Source organism: Equus caballus, chromosome 17, assembly GCF_041296265.1.
Source record: "Equus caballus isolate H_3958 breed thoroughbred chromosome 17, TB-T2T, whole genome shotgun sequence".
NCBI lineage: Eukaryota > Metazoa > Chordata > Mammalia > Perissodactyla > Equidae > Equus > Equus caballus.
Genome location: NC_091700.1, coordinates 85,581,012 through 85,594,792, shown reverse-complemented (window position 1 = coordinate 85,594,792; position 13,781 = coordinate 85,581,012). Strand labels below are relative to the sequence as shown.

Sequence of the window (13,781 nt, the reverse complement as noted above, 5' to 3'; positions counted from 1 at the left end):
TTGATCCTGGATATCTCTTTGCCTGGGCTGTGTGCCTTAAAAAAAAAAGCAGAACCTCATTTAACTGTATTGTGTTCTTGAAATTTGCTGAAAGAGTAGATCTTGTGTTATATCGTACACACACAAAATGTGATGGATATGTTAATTAGCTTGAGTATAGTAATTGTTTTCCAATGTATATCAAAACATCACATTGTATACTTCAAATATATACAATTTTTATTAAAAAATAAATAAAATCCTAATTGAAAGATAAACCCAAACAATTGAAATTTAAAGTATTGCTGCTTTTATCTAGTTGCTACTTATCTAGAGCTTCTGTTTCTGGTGAATACTTTTCTTGGCAAAATGCAAGATGTCTCCTCCACATCTTCCTTTGAGCAGAGTCTTATTAATCTTCGAATTCTGTGCATCCTGGAGGCCTGGCATCCTCTTGTCTATGGTAGGCTACAGCATGTAAGCCCGGTTTCCACTTCTGTGGCAAAGGAATGTAGCAATGACTGTACGCTCTCATCAAGGGGTCTTCATTGTCACCATCATCATCATCATCATCATCTTTGTTATACTCTTGCATTCCTTCCTACCATTTAGGAGAATACTCAGATTTCTCTACAAATTAGCTAGATTTTGTCTTTCCAGAAATAGGAAATTTCACTAGAACTCTACTCTGAAAGCCTTAAACACTGAGGTCAGGTTTGAGGTGACGACAGTTCAATGAAACAGAGCTCTTTGCTGCTCCGGTGAGTTGTCCACCTGTTTTTTCTCCTTTCCCCACTAACGCTTTGGACGCTTGCCCTTGGGAAATCCGCCCTGACTTGGCACATTTGCTTACCTGGATGTAAACAACTCCCAAAGTATCAGTTTGCCAGCTTGGTTAGTCTGAAAGGGTTGTCCCTTTATGAAGTCAAGAATTGCTTGGGTTAAACCAGAGACGTAACCTGAAATTCCAGGAACGTGGGAAAGACAGATTTCCTTGTGCACTGCCTTGTATCTAGAATCCTGCTGAGGTGGAGAAATAAGACAGTTCTTCATCACAGGTGGCTGATTCCTTAGGGCAAAAGCTGGTGCTGCAGTGCAGCTCTAACACCCTGCTGCCCTTCCACCTCGGTGAACATTTGCAGGTTATTCTCAGGCCCCACCTCCGAGTCCCTGGTTCTGGGAGAAAATCAGGTTGGGGGTTCTAAGTGGATTGGCTGCTAAGCTCATAGTCATAGTTTGTAGTATTGATGACCTCGTGGGATGCGTCATATATAAAAATGGCTTCTGATTTCTTTACCGGTGCAGAGCTTTGGTAAAATTACTTTCGGCTATTGATCATTAACATTTTTTTTATTGTGGTAAAATATGCATAACATAAAATTGGCCGTTTTAACTCTTTTGAAGTGTACTGTTCAGTGGCATTAAGTACATTCACACTGTTGTGTAGCCATTACCACTATTCGTTGCCAGAACTTTTTCATCTTCCTAAACTGAGACTCTGTGCCCATTAAACAGTAACTGCCCAGTCGCCTCTCCCCACAGCCGCCATCATTCTCCTTTCTGTCTCTGGATTTGACTACTCTAGATACCTCATATAAGTGGAGCCCTACAATATTTACCATTTTGTGTCTAGCTTGTGTTATGTAGCATAATGTCTTCAGGGTTCATCTATGTTATAGCATGTGTCAGAATTTAATTCCTTTTTAAGTCTGAATAATATTCCATTGTAGGAGTATACAGCGTTTTGTGTATCTGTTGATCTGTCAGTGGACATTTGGGTTGTTTCCACCTTTTGGCTGTTGTGAATAATGCTGCTGTGAACATGGGTGTACAAATACTTGTTCAAGTCCTTGCTTTCACTTCTTTTGAGTACGTCTCCAGAAGTGGAATTGCTGGACTATATATATAGTCATTTTATGTTTAATTTTTTGAGGAACTGCCATACTCTCTTGCACAGGAGCTACATTATTTTGCATCTCACTTGATCATCGATTTTTCTGTTTAACTTGAGGACTAAATGAAGAGAAATTTTTAGGAACTATGATATTTTGTTTGGATCAGTGGCTCCAGTTGGCAGTCTGTTGAAATAGCTCATGGTGGTCTGTTCAGGTTCCTCAGATCTCTTGGGCATTTTTCAGAACATTTTACCAAATAAAGGGATTGTGCAACACAGGCTATACTTTTGTAAAGTCAACAGATTGGCATTAAGAAAGAACACAGGTCCTTCACAGCAATAGTGTTTTGCACATTACACTTGCTCATTTTAGAAAGTCACCACCAGTTGCTGGTCATATTTCCAGCATGGGTTGCTGTCACCTCTGCAGTGGGACCAGTGGCTTACTTTCTGTCTTGTCCTTGACCCAGGAGAAGGAGGACATGTCCAGCTTCAAATCTTGAGGGTTAACTTCCCCAGCTTTAGAGCACAGAATGTGGAGCCAGGCTAGGGGAAGAGGCTAGCTACAGGCAAGGTGCACCTGGATTGAAGACAGCCGACCATCTCCAGCCCCAGTTACTAGTGGGAATGCATCTCCCATTTGCCAGCCCCAACCTCAGGCTCAGGCCTGGGTAGAAGTGAGCCTGAATGTTACGGGCCTCTAGATAACATGTAATCATTCTTGGTAATCAGAATGGGCTTGTCATATGGCACAGAGGTTTTTCTGTATCATAAAATGCGTATAGCATAAAGATTTTTCCTTAAGATCGTTAGCCTAGTCGGCTGTAGGTTTCCTGACCTTGTGTCTATGTTGAAGAACTGTGGCGGTTCCCACAGTGGATCCTGATGATGGATTGGTTTGCTCTGAAAGCAGGTAAAGCCACGGCAGTCAGTCACTGGGGTCACTGACCCTGTTCTGTGTCACTTGTTACCTGATGTAGATCCTTGTAGAATTAGATCAGTTTGGCAAGACGTCTTATTCTGGCTAAAATCTTTGTCTCCACTCTTTCTAGAGTTCCTCAAAGGATAGTTTGTGGGAGAGTATTTGTCCTTCTTTGTTTCAACTTGTAAGATGAGTTGACTCCATGTGAACATCGTAGTTTCCCTTCATCCTTTACTATAGATCTGTCTCATGAGAATTTACATACGGTCCATCCTCATTATTCATGGATTCTGTTTTTGCAAATTTGCCTACTTGCTAAAATTTGTTTGGAACTCCCAAATCAAGACTCAGGACTCTTTCACGATTGGTCGTTTGTGTGCGTGCACAGAGTTCTAAAATTTTGTCACTTGACACATAGCCCAGCTGGGGTCAAACAAGATGACGCTGCCTTCTTGTTTTAGCTCTCATACTGTGAACAAGTGTCCTTTCCATGGTCTATTTAGTACCTTGTTTTCCACATTTTTGTGCTTTTTTTGTTTTGGTGATTTTGCTATTTAAAACGGCCCCTAAGCAGAGTGCTGAAGTGCTGTCTAGTGTTCCTAAGCACAGGAAGACTGTGATGTGCCGTATGGGTAAATACGCGTACGCGTGTTGGATGAGCTTGGTTCAGGCATGAGTTATACTGCTGTTTGCTGTAAGTCTCACATTAGTCAATCAACAATAGATGTTAAATAAGATGTCTTTAAATAGGAACACACACAGAACAAGGTTGTGTACGTACTGATCAGTTGATGAAAATGTTACCAAAGGCTGGCAGAAACCTAACCCTGTATTTCCCCTGGGAGCAATTAGTAGTCACTAATTTATTTTCACAGTGACTTTATGAAACATACTAAACAAATAATAAGAATCGACTGTTGATATTTATGTAATACATCTCAGAGGAGTGACCTCTGTAGATGAATATCCTGTTTAGAGAAATAGTTTTACTTACATGCAGTTTTAAGCATTTAAGTGATGTAGTTCTATTTTTAGAATTCTGTGATTTTGGGGAAAATGGACCCTCCTTGTATCCACACTATTTAGATTTCATGGTTTTGGGTACTCTTCATCTCTCTGAATAAAGGACTCTTCCCCTTTCCTTTAATCCTTTCTTTTAAGACCCCTTTTCTCTTGACTATTTTAGTTCTCGCATCTACACACTTCCAGCTCAGTTATATTTTAACATCAGTGGGTAGACCCGCAGCCTTCCTTAATCACAGACTCTGAGTAGGAAGTGAAGGAGCCCATCCAGGATGCAGAGAGCTAAGCTTGCTGATTTCTCCTGAGCAGTGTCTGCAGTAAATGGAGCCTGAGTTTAAAAACAATCTCTGCCCTGGAGTGTGCAGATTGTGAGAGGGGCGGGTTTCCCATTCCTGCAGCCCCTCCCACACCACACTCTTGCCCCCTTCGTCTCCCTCTGAATTTGCTCTGTGGATTGTGGAAGTCATTTGATAGAAAGTTTTGTTAGTGTCTCGGCCATAAGATGTCATTTCATAGTTCTCAGAACTTGATTTTGTTTTAAAGTTAATTTTATTTCAGTGTAGGCTCTATTGCTTTATATTTAGTCTGGACAATATGAAATCACAGACGTTCAACTGTTTTGGGCTTACAAAAACAGCAACTTCATATAGTTCAATCTAATATTTTGCTTATTGGTCTGTGGTTGTGTTTCCTTTCCGAAGACGTCCAGGGACTGACACCTTGAGAATGTGCCACAGTGGAACTGTGTGGTATTTATGGAAATTAGTGTCTGTCTGGAAGCATGTGATACTTTGGTTGGCCTTTCTCTTCTAATGGTATTTTCTAACCTTCTGACAAAATTAGAATGAACTAGTAATGCTTCTTACACTGGTTAACACTTTCTTTTATATACATCTTTTTCCCTCCATTTTTCTGTTTTAGTTCTGATATAAACTTGAATTGGTGCATTTTGTGAAAAGTGAATCTCATCAAGCGATGATTTGTCAGTGTTCTAGTTTGCTGGGGATGAGCTGAGAGGGGCTGTCAGGTGTGGGTGTAATTTTCCATAGTTAGGAGTTTGAGCTAACAAATCCGAGTTAAGGAAGGAGAGGCTGTCTGGTTTAACTTTCTTCAAAGGGGAAATACCTGCTGCTGGAGAGTTCCCGCAGGCTCCTTGCATTCGGCTGTCTGATAACTTTATCTGCTCAGGGTGGCGGGGGTGGGGTACGGTGCAGCCTGGAAGGGAATCTCTAGCTCAGTGGTTCCCAGAACGTGCTACACGTTGCATTCATGTGGGGGAATCTTTAAAACAACACTGACGCCTGGCCCCTATCCCCAGACATTCTGTTTTAATCGGTATGGGGGCATTTTAAAAGATGCCAGGTGATACTAATAGGCCTCAAATCCATGTTCAGGTTAATTTTATTTTATGCCTTATAACCAAGATCTTCCAGTACATAGGGGTAGCATATGGGTTCCAAGTTTAACCCTTCTCATTGGTGAATAACCCTTTTGAAATTTAAGCATCAAGGATGGTAGCCATTCATCAGTCCCCGTGTCTTGGAATCTGGGCTGGGAATCTCAGGCACGCAGCGCTGAGGTGTTGTGTCAGGCGCACGAGTACCTCATAGAAGACACTGTGCCAGGTCGGATGGGGTCGAGATTGTGAGCATGGACTCTGAGAACAGTCAGACCTGAGTTCAAATCCGCTTTTGCCATTTGCTAAATTGTAACATCTTAAGAGAAATGAATTCACTTCTCAGGGCCTCAGTTTCCTGATCTTTAAAATGAGGATGAAGAATATCTGCTTCATGGCGCTGTTGTGAGCGCTGGATAACTCTTGCAAAGCACTTATTCAGAAGACTTTTATTAAATTTAGGAAGGTGGGAGGTCATAAACGTAACAAGCCTCTGTAGTTAGACTGCTTTTATATGGATCTTAGCTTTCCTCTTTCTGGCTATTTGCCTTAGGCAAACTGCTCTAAGCTTAAATGAAGATAATAGTGCCCAACTCTCATGTTTGTGGTGAGGATTAAATGAGTCAACCTGTGTAAAGCATTTACTCTAGTGCCTGGCATTTAGCTAGTGTTCATACATTCCTATCATCTTTATTATTGTCACTCAATCACAGAAGGCCTGGATACATATAATTAGAGTAAATGGCAGCATACATGCGAAGTAGTGCACAAGTGTGCAGACTTAATGGTTTAGGAAAGGATCCCACTGATTTGTGAAGATGTGCATGTGTGTTGGAGGCATTCCATACATTGAACAATGCTGAGATGGAAAAGCAGAGAGACTTCATTGAGAGAGTGGTAGTAGCACATTGGCGTAAGAATTTAGGAGAACACTAGTAGGTAAATCTGGAAAGACATGTTGAAGCCACATAATGGAGGACCTTGATCATGAGCTTAAGGTCCTTTGGTATATTTAGTTGACAGAGGTGAGCCACTGGAAGTTGTTAGGTAAAGAGATAAATGGTCAGAGTAGCGATTTAGGAAAATGCATCTTCTGATGGCCTACTGCATGTGGCCACACGTGAAGCTATAAGGGGCCACGTGGAGATGACCATAGGGTTGGAAAGGAGAAGTCAGGTCTGGGAGTATCTTATGGGCTATTCATTCATTCACTTTGAGTATTTTTGCCCATTTGATGAAGCATTTAGTTCTCATGAACTGCTCCTAATGTCCAGCAAATGAGAGTTGTGGGTCATTGTAAGAAAATAATTGTCTTGTTTCCTCTAAGACAGGTGAACCAATCTTGTAAAATGATGTGTAGAAATAAATTTTAAATAAATTAGCAAAATGAATTAGTATGTAGGTCTTTTAATGCATTGTAATGTTCATGACAGATGGAGAAAGAAGCCAGCCTTGGGGGATTAACTAGAAGGGGAAAAAGTCATGTTAGAAAAGCATAGTTCTGATAGGAATCCACAAAGCCAGCCAGTTTTGAAACTTGGGCAGTTTCTTAAGCATTGCTGTTTTTGCTTAATGTTGTTGTTCCAAAAATTTGGGAGGACCCCAAAGCCCATCATCCTAAAATGTATTATTTTTGCAGATTCTTCCAGTCTTTGTCTGGCTGCACATACTTATACACTTACAACCTTATTATGATCACAGTTTGTATACAGTTCTGTCAGTGTATTGACTTCATTCTTACCCCCTCGCTGGCTGCATTGTAGTCCGTCCGATGGAGTGCCTGTGTTTGCTAATCGCAGGGTGAAAGGTGTTTATTTTCATGGCCTTACTTTTACTTACATGGTCTGCCACTTTGGCGCATGGTTTGGGCTGCATATGCCAAAAGTCATCTTTAGATGGGTTTTTTTGGTTGTAGCTCTTTACTGGTGGCTGAGAATGGCAGTGCACTGTGCCATCCCGCTGTGCTGATCTCATACAACGTGAGTAGTACCCCCTGGAGGCAGGCTGTGTGTGATTCAGGGTAATAGGTTTTCACTAACCAGCCAGTCTCAAAGCACATTGGTCATAATTGCCAGTCTTCCTCTATTTTGTATGTGGGATGCCGCTACAGCGTGGCTTGATGAGCACTGTGTAGGTCCTTGTGGGCCCAGGATCTGAACCAGCGAACCCCAGGCTGCTGAAGCAGAATGTGTGAACTTAACCACTATGCCACAGGCTGGCCGCCATCATGTCTTTTAAAATGTTCTATTCTGGCCCATTCTCACTCTTTTCTCTTTCTTGGACTCCCCTGACATGTATGTTAGACCTTTTGAAATTGTCTTACAGGTCCCTCGATCTTTTTCTCCTTATTCAGTCTTTTCTCTCTGTTCCTTAGGTTGGATAGTATCTATTGATTAACCTAACTCTTTCTTTTCTCATCTTCAAACTGCTATAAGCCCAGTGAGCTTTTTCACTTCAGATTGTACTTTTCAGTTCTACAATGTTCATTTGGCCCTTTTTTTTTTTTTTTTTTTTTACAGTTTGCATTTTTCTACTGAGAATCTCTGTTTACTTATATTTCCCGTTAATTGGTGAACATATTTCCCTTTAACTCTTTGAACATATGTATTAGTTTCTTTATATCTTTTAAAACCTAACACTTGAGTCAGCTTGGGGTTTTTATTCTTATTCTTTATTTTGGTGGGTTTGCTTTTTATTGTAATGACTCCTTTCTTTCCTGCTATGGGCTACATTTTCCTGTTGCTTTTCCTGTCTAGGACTTTTAAATTGTTTCTTGGACACTATGAATGCTACACTGGAGGTCTGCCTTCTGATCTTCTGAAGATTGTTGAATTTTGTACCAAGAGACAGCTTAATTTTACTGGCTGATCACTTTGAACTTTGCTTTGTTATGTTAAATCTTCAGAAAGCCTAAGATGTTTTTCTCAAACTTCTCTAACTTGGTGAGACTCACCCTTCAAGTCCTGTGTCCTTTGTGGGTCTTATTAGGCCTTGGTGTTAGTCTTTTCTAGGACAAGTCTGGAGTAAGTCTGTTTCAGAGGAGGGTTTCTCAATCCCCAGCACTGTTGAGGGCTGTCTAATTCTTTGATGTGTGTGGAGGGGGTGGAGAATGTGGGGGTGGGCGGCCCTGTGCACTGTAGGATGTTGAACAGCATCTGTGGACTCTACCCACTAGATTCCAGTAGCACTTGTCTAGGTCTAACAACCAGTAACGTCTCCAGATGTTAGCAAATGTCCCCTGGGGTGGGGTGATGCAATCTCCCCAGTTGAGAATCACTGTTCTAGAGAGTGGTCTTTAAGGCCTGATCTTTCTGGTGTCTCAGCTTATACCAGACTTGTTAGTGATACATTAATAAGGTTTCTCCACTCAGGCTGGGCAAGAACTCCAGTGCCCCAGCTCTGCTTGCCCTTCGGGGTCTGTGTTCTGGTGGATGGCACCAGCCCTCTGGTCAGCCTTGGGCAGTCTTGGCCTGGGCCTTTGCAGCCGCTCCTCAGCCAAGGGCTTGCAGCTGTACCCTCTCCCCACCACTCCCTAAGACTGGACATCATTCCTTTCTGTGCCCCTGTTGACTGTCTAGTGCCTGGCCGTGGAGATGCCAGCTGCTTCGGCTACTCCAACACTGACTCCTGCCTTCTTAGCTCAGTGGGGGTGCTGTGTTTTTTGGACTTCAGCTCTCAGCCATGATTCAAAAATGGTCTCCTGGCTGAGAGCCAGAGTGATGGTGGCATTCACCTCCCAGGCATCCCTTCTCTCAGGGGGCAGCCTTGCACTGCCTGTTATCTGATGCTTGAAAACATAATTTTGCCCAGCTGTACGGTTGCAGATGGCGGAGGTAGACGCAGGGGCTAGTCCGCTATCAGTTGCTCACTGGTCTGTCAGAGCAGCAGTCTCTTCACTTCTGCTAGCTGGCTCTTTACGAGCTTTGCAGCCGGGGGCGCTGTGTGTACATACAGGGCGCGGTACTCTGAGCTGTAGGACGTACCTGTTCAACTTTGTTGCCCAACAGGTGGAAGGGTGAGCGTGCGTGCTAGGCTGAGGTTTGCCAAATTCTGTCATGAGTCACCTTCGTGCTTAATAAAAACCCAGAACCCTGGTCTAATGCCAGACCTACTTCCTTGGAATTTCTAAGGAAAAGGGCTGCTAATCTGTATATTTAATCTGTCAGGGATCACAGATTCCTGTCATGGGGACAGTTGCAGGAGCACTGTCCTAGAGCCCTGTCAGCAGTTAGGGGCAGGGGCCAAGGTGGATGCGGTGCCTCCTCGGAAAGTGAGAGGGGGGCGTGAATACCTGCATTCCTTTCCTTGGATTAATGCAGAAATCATGACTGATATTTATTTTTTAAGTTACTAATTAATTAAAAAAATTTTGTTTGAAAGTATTTTTATTTCTTCGTTCTTTTAAGATCTCTAGATTTAGAATTTTTGGTTGGTGGTTATTTTCTTTCAAGTCTTTAAAGCTATCTGTTTTTTAAATTAAAAAATTTTAAATTTTTAATTGTGATAAAATACACATAAGGTTGAGCATCTAGCATTTTTTTTTTTTTTTGAGGAAGATTAGCCCTGAGCTAACTACTGTCAGTCCTCCTCTTTTTTGCTGAGGAAGACTGGCCCTGAGCTAACATCCATGCCCATCTTCCTCTACTTTATACGTGGGACACCTACCACAGCATGGCTTTTGCCAAGCGGTGCCATGTCTGCACCCTCGATCCCAACCGGTGAACCCCAGGCCTCTGAGAAGTGGAACTTGTGCGCTTAAGCACCACCAGGCCGGCTCTTCTAGCATTTTTGAGTTTACAATTCAGAGGCATTAAGTACACTCATGTTGGGGCCGGCCCCGTGGCTGAGTGGTTAAGTTCGCACGCTCCACTGGGGTGGCTCAGGGTTTTGCTGGTTCAGATCCTGGGCGCAGACATGGCACAGCTCATCAGGCCACGTTGAGGCGGTGTCCCACATGCCACAACTAGAAGGACCTGCAACTAAGATATACAACTGTCTACCGGGGGCAGTTTGAGAGATAAAGCAGGAAAAAAAAGATTGGCCACAGTTGTTAGCTCAGGTGCCAATCTTTGGGGGAAAAAAGGTACACTCATGTTGTTGTGCAACCGTCACCACCATCCACCTCCAGAACTCTTTTCATCATGTAACACTGAAACTCTGTGCTTATTAAACTGCAACTGCCGGTTCCCCCTCCCCCGGCCCGTGGTACCCTCCATTCTACCTTTTGTCTCTGTGAATTTGTCTGTCCTAGGTATCACATGTAAATGGAATCATACAGGATTTGACTTTGTTTCTCTGGTCATTTAGCATAATGTTCTCAAGGTTAATTTAAGTTTTAAATAGGTATAGGTCATACAATTACTTAGTATCCATTGAAAAAATTCCCATTCCCCGTGATCCTCAACTCTGTTGGTGAACTTTGTTAGTTGTGGAGGAAAAGGAAAGCGTTTCAGAGAGGATTCCACACCTCTCTGGCTCCCCGTGCTGAGCAGCAGCTCTGTCCTGGGTATGTTTTGAAGTCCTCGTCTCCTTCTTTCTGCTCCCTCTGGGACCCATTAGCTGAACCAGCTGGGTCATTTTCTTTGTTCACTATCTCTGCGTCATAACAGCTGTTGGCACTCAGCTGCTATTTGGTACCCTGCCCCCAGGGAGAAGGAGCATGTGGGATTTAGAAAAATGGAATCTGATGCGTGTGATGTAGTTTTCCTCATTGCTCTGTGCACTTTTCTCCTAATTCCTTTGTATAGACTGGTGATAGAAATTAAGGCAGCGCTGGTTTGGTAAGTTTGGTTCTAAAACTGTGTATTGTGAATAAATCATAATTTAGACGGCATCTTCTTTTGTCATTTTTTTTCTTTCTGCCGCATGGATTTCTTCATTTTCCAAAAGCTTCAAAGATGATGTTTAAAAGGCAACGAGTCATGCAGCTAGTTTTGCAATATTACAGAAGTGTGCCCGGTTACGTTAGGTTTGCTGCATATCCATCCTCCTCAAGTCCAATACTTTGATAAATATAAACCATTAGGAAAAAAGGAAAATCCCATTTGTAAAATATCCTCATTTTGATGAATTCTCAGTAGAATTATGTACAATGGTTGAGTATGTAGTGGGCATATTACTTCCCTCTTGTCTTCTTTTGGTCTGGAAGAAGGCACATGATAAGCAAAATAATGGTAAACTTCTTAATAGAAAACATAGTTAGAATTGTTATGAAAGGCTTAGCATATGGCCTCATGTGTAAATTTTTATGGCTAAACATGCCGTATTTGAGATTGATTATAAACACTTTTGTTTTTATAATTTTTTTTTAAGAAAAATGTGATTAAAAAAGGTTTAAAAACAAAGTTGATAGAGGTTTGTTTTTTCCTCCCTTCTAGTGGGAGCACAGTTCATTTACATTCTCCTTGTGATTATCTTCTCTCACCTAACCCTGAAATGTATATTTGCACTTGTGTGTGAACCTGCTCTCCTTTCTCTCTCTGTCATGGGGCTTTTCACACACTCTCTATTTTTCTTTCTTCCTGTTGCCCTCCCAGCTCACCTTTGCCACAACTGTTATGTATTGCTCATTGCTCTGTACTCTCTCTTGTTTGGTAAACAGTCAGGTGGGCCTTCTGTTTCAAACAAGGAAATTAGCAAGGCAGGGTCTGGGTGTGAGGGGTCTTTCAGTGTTTCTCTGGGAATGTGGTACTGCTTTGAATATACTACCATCAAATTGCCTTACATATTCTTTGCATCCGTATTGGTAGGCTTCATTAATTAAATTGTGGTAATTTTCCTCAAAGAGTAAACATTCACTACCTCCCCACTCTTCAAAGCACCTGTTTTTAGTTCAGTGATTAGATTTTCTGAAATGTTCCCAAGGATGGGGACACTTTAGGCATCCAGAGTATGAAGTGAGCGTTTTTCATGTAGCATCGTCACTAGCAAACTGTTGGGTACTCTGTGTAGCGGTCACCAGGATGGGAGCCTGACCGTGCTTTGCTTGTCTTCATCCTACAGGGGCTGTGGAGCCTCAGGGTTTCCAGGGTGATGGAGAAGGCCCCCATGGTGATGGAGAGGCCACCCACGGCCCTAGGGAGTGATGAGGTCAGGGAATGTGGAGAAACTCCTCCTGAGGAGTTCAAGTCTTCAGCCTGACCTCGGAGCAGATATTACAGGCTCCCAAGACCCCAGTGCTTCTTGGGGGTCCACACTGTGGCCCTCATGCCCACTCTGTACATGTCTGTCTGGACTCTTGACTCTCATAGCTCTAGTGGTATAATGGTAAAAGGTGGCCAACAGAGTTTAAAAAAAAAAAAAAAAAAGCTAATGATCCTTCCAGGAGGTAAATGCCAAATCCTTCAACACTTGCAGAGAGCTTTCTGTACAGGTGTGTTTGGTTGTGTGCCAGCCATGGAAAATCAGCACCCACCCCCCCCCCCCCCCAAAAAAAAGCAGTGGAGCTGTCAAATTCCAGAGCACAGGTTGCTGATTTTGTATGGACTTTGTTTTTCATTTCCTTGAATCTTTTTACTTCTACAGAACCATTGGGGGAATCTGACTAACTTTTTGGCATTGTCCTCCAATCATGTTCTTGGGGATGGAAGTTATTAGGCAGTCCTGGGCCCTCCCCTCAAAAACAGAGACTAATGGCTTTAGGTTATACAGTCATGAAAGTAGATGTGGCAGCATTACTAAGCAACTCTGGGCAATGATATTGGAAAAATGCAGGCAATTTTCTGCTTCAAGCTAAACATACTCGTTGTAGTTGCCTGTTGCAGGAATACCCAGTTTACCTGGAAAAAACTGCATTACCTGACAACTCAACTCTGGGGTAGGGCCATGAACCAGGAGGTAAGCCAGAAATGCAAAATAGGTGATACAAGTACCCGTTTTCTGTTCTGAAAGTCTTTTGGGTTCTCAGAGCCTATTTTCTCTGACTACTTACAATATTAGGAGGCTGTATCGTAGCTTAGAAAGAGTAGTAGGTAATGGTCAGATAGTCTGATGAAAGTTTGAAGGGGTAGCTTGACAGCAAGGGACAGGATGCAAGTATAAAGTATGCAAAACCCAAAAAGCGGGGCCATCTGGGGCACTGGGAGGAGCGTCCACACTCACTGGGGGTCATTGACGTTGGGTAAGGGTCATGTTGGTAACCAGGAACTTGCATCATGAAGATGGTAAACTATACTTTGCATCTTCTGTTTGAAAGGACTGATAGAGAAGGTTTTGGGGAGAGTTTCTATTAAAATAAAGATTGGATTCTTGAAGGGATAATACTTTTCACCAGTCTGGAAAATTCACTTCTGCAGAAAGAACATTCCTTTCTCCCCATTCCTTTGGTGGTGATACTTAGGTGTCCGCACTTGGGTTTTGTGTTCCATTTCTGCTGATTAAAATAATTGAGAAAGGAGAAACAGTTTATTTTTCAAGTGAATGACAAATATTACTTACATTTGCTTCTAAAAAATTGAACAAAATTAATGTTTTGGCCTAGATTATAGAACTCTCTTATAAGCCCAGGTGTATTTTCATGGTCCCTCATAGTAGGAACCAACCATAGGTGGATCCCTGCTCTGATGGAG

General features: G+C 42.4%; 1 protein-coding gene across 1 annotated transcript in view; it reads left to right on the top strand.

Annotated features, from left to right (window-relative positions):
• The window catches only part of ABCC4 (ATP binding cassette subfamily C member 4), a 242,356-nt gene that overhangs the window by 60,107 nt on the left and 168,468 nt on the right, over positions 1 to 13,781 (top strand). The window lies entirely within an intron of this gene.